The following is a 2,855-nucleotide window of genomic DNA, read 5'->3' as shown; positions in this document are numbered from 1 at the left end:
AAAGTATAACTGTCTTGCGTAGACAGCCACTCTCTGATATCATCGGTAGCCACTTTTTTCCCAGTATCATCCTCCACGGCTCTCTGCAGTCTGGAGACACCCCCGTATGACCCCGGCTGGCTGGGGTCATAGTACGAGCGGCTCAAGACACGAGCTGTAGTCTTGGCAACAGACATGCTTTTTCACACAGCGAGAGTGTGGGGGGTGAGAGCAGGGATGCGGCGTTTTATAGCTGTCTGGGGAGGGGGGTGAGTGAACACATTAATGAAATTGTGTGTAGAGTTTAGAAAAGAGTTTTAGCTGGGGCGGGATTCGAACCCACGCGGACATACGTCCATTGGATCTTAAGTCCAACGCCTTAACCACTCGGCCACCCTGCTGAACATGTATATACAAAGACTATTGCAATGTTGTTCAACTCAATTTTATTGCAAGGGCATACATTTTAGTGAAAGATACATTTTCAAAATGCTGGTATACATTTTCTTTGTGAAAGATATAGTTTTAAAAACGCTATTACAAGGGTACACATTTAGTGAAAGATATAGTTTTAAAAACGTTATTACAAGGGCATACAATTAGTTACAGCCGTGACAGTTGTTGAGGTAGATATAGTTTAAAAACATTATTACAAGGGTACACAATTACAGGTAGTTACAGCCGTGACAGTTGTTGAGGTAGATTAGCGATGTCACATGCAGTAAGGTCCGTATAGAGGCCTTTTCAGCGATGCATGTATGCAGAGTAGAAAGCATCTGATTAACATCGAAAGGCTGCTTATTATGAAATTTAAAGGCAACTACATCTACGATTAAAGCATAAAATATAAAAATGTGATTACAGTCAAATTCATCGTCGGGAATACAAGATAGACACGCGCGTATGAGACTTTCTGACGATTGTCCTTCTCTCTCTGCCATCGGCTGAGTAAGTAAAACTATTCCCCGCTGATAATGTTCTCCGACTTGAGCAATGTCAAATATCAGTCTATGAAAGCAGCAACAAGTATAATCATCCCGACAATCGCTTTTCTTTTTATCGATAGCATGCAACAACAGTGGGCTAACTTTTTCTAAAAAAACATTTAACATAAACCGCCGTAAAACGCTGCCGATACCGTTCCCCATTACAAATTGCGTTTTGTTTTAGTCTTGGGCCTCCCAACGACTCAGAAACTCTTCTTCCAGGATCTGCTTAAGCGCGGGGGTCTGTTCAAACAGATCCTGTTCCAGGCGAGTGATTTCCAGCATTCCGTCGCGGGCCTCGCGTAGATCATACAGGATAGCTTCCACGGTCCCCTCCAACCTGCCGATGGAAGCTTGGATGCCCAGGGTCGTCAGAACGTGAATCAAGGCGGGTGTCAGCCGGCTGGTCCACAGGTCACTCAGCACAGAGTCAAAGTGTATGTAAAAGTAATTCCTGCCGGCGGGAAACAGGCAAGGGTGCTGTCTTTGACTGGGATGATCCACCTCGCAGCCGTAGCAGTTTTTCTGCTGATGCTTCCTGATGACTGAGGCTAAAAGCCCCACTATCATGGCTTTTATGCAGCTGAGCATCCCTATGCACAAAGCCGGTCTGGAGCGAAGCGTGCAGGGGGTCGGAGGGACCTCTCCAGGAACAGAGGCCGGTGTCGGTGGAGGGGTCGGAGGGAGCTCTCCGGCATCAGAGGCCTGTGATGCTGCTGGTGAAGGGGGTGAAAAGGCCTCATCCTCCCCGCTTTCGTCGTCGGAGAACAGTTTGTCGCTGTAATTTGCTGCTGCTGCCATGATGATGATGATGTTTGTGAAAGGGGGTTGTAAAGGCGTCCAGTTATATACAGGCGGAGGGTGAGGGGAGGGGGGTGATCCTTAGGGCGTAGGTTTTTGCATCTCCTTACTGTATCCGACTCTCCTTGAACAGCGCTTGGAAGTAATCGCTCTTTTCTTCAATCAGCCGCATCCAAATCATGAACGGAATTCTCATTCCACAACAGTCGCATTTAGGCAGCTGCCATATATTCAGCATTCTCTTGTCCAGCTCCCCGGTCGCGTCCCACTTCATAAAGGTGCTCCGTTGTTTACCAGTGTCAGCATCCCTATAGTGCATCTCCATTCTAGCAGTCTCTGTCTCAAAGTCGGGGTCGGTGCTCTCCTTCATCAACGGGATAACGACAGTCTTCAAGTTTCCCCATTCCATTTCAGAAAAACATGCCAGATGCGGGTCATCTTTCCCCGGGTCTGCGGCATCTCCGGTGACCTGAAAGATGCGTAGTTCCTCCGCAACATTGTCAAAGAGGCAGACCACTTTATCCCCGTTGGGCAGCTCCCAGGTACCTCTCAGGTCTCCAGACGGCTGCATCAAAAGTACCCGTCTACGCCTCGTAGGAGTCTTCTTCTTGGGAGCCCCCGGAGGCCGCATAACAGCCTCCTCCTGCTCCTGCTGAGTCTTAGGTGGTGTTGAGGCTGAATCGTTCATTTCCATAGTGCCAGACATGTCTGTGTTTCTTAAAAAATCAGTGTTGGCCCTACAGCGCAAAGCTCCCTATATTCTCCACGGCCTGATGGTGGGGGGCGTGGCACGCATGGTAAGGCCATGATGATGATACTGGGTGGGGGTACTTGTGTCTCTTTACCAAAGGAGTGAAACCCTTCTCGGCATACTAAAAATTTCACCGGTTGCTTACTTTTTAGGATTTATTTAAGGAGAAATATACGGCCTGTCAAGTTTTATCTGTTGTCTATTTCGATGTACGTTTTAACTGCGCAGACGGTATGGGGCGAGTCGGGGGGAAAAGACAAAATTTACTGAAATACAAAATGTCAAACTTGATGTGTGGCGGGGAGTCGGGGGGGAAAAGACAAAACTTTAACAAAATT

At 47.7% G+C, this 2,855-nt stretch overlaps 1 non-coding gene across 1 annotated transcript; it reads right to left on the bottom strand.

The window, feature by feature from the left end:
* Positions 1 to 297: 297 nt before the first annotated feature.
* Positions 298 to 380, bottom strand: trnal-uaa (transfer RNA leucine (anticodon UAA)). Its single transcript has one exon. It is a non-coding gene; the product is annotated as a tRNA-Leu (tRNA).
* Positions 381 to 2,855: the final 2,475 nt, after the last annotated feature.

This window comes from Paramormyrops kingsleyae, chromosome 25, assembly GCF_048594095.1.
Source record: "Paramormyrops kingsleyae isolate MSU_618 chromosome 25, PKINGS_0.4, whole genome shotgun sequence".
NCBI classification, from domain to species: Eukaryota; Metazoa; Chordata; class Actinopteri; order Osteoglossiformes; family Mormyridae; genus Paramormyrops; species Paramormyrops kingsleyae.
This window is presented reverse-complemented; position numbering and strand designations above follow the sequence as displayed.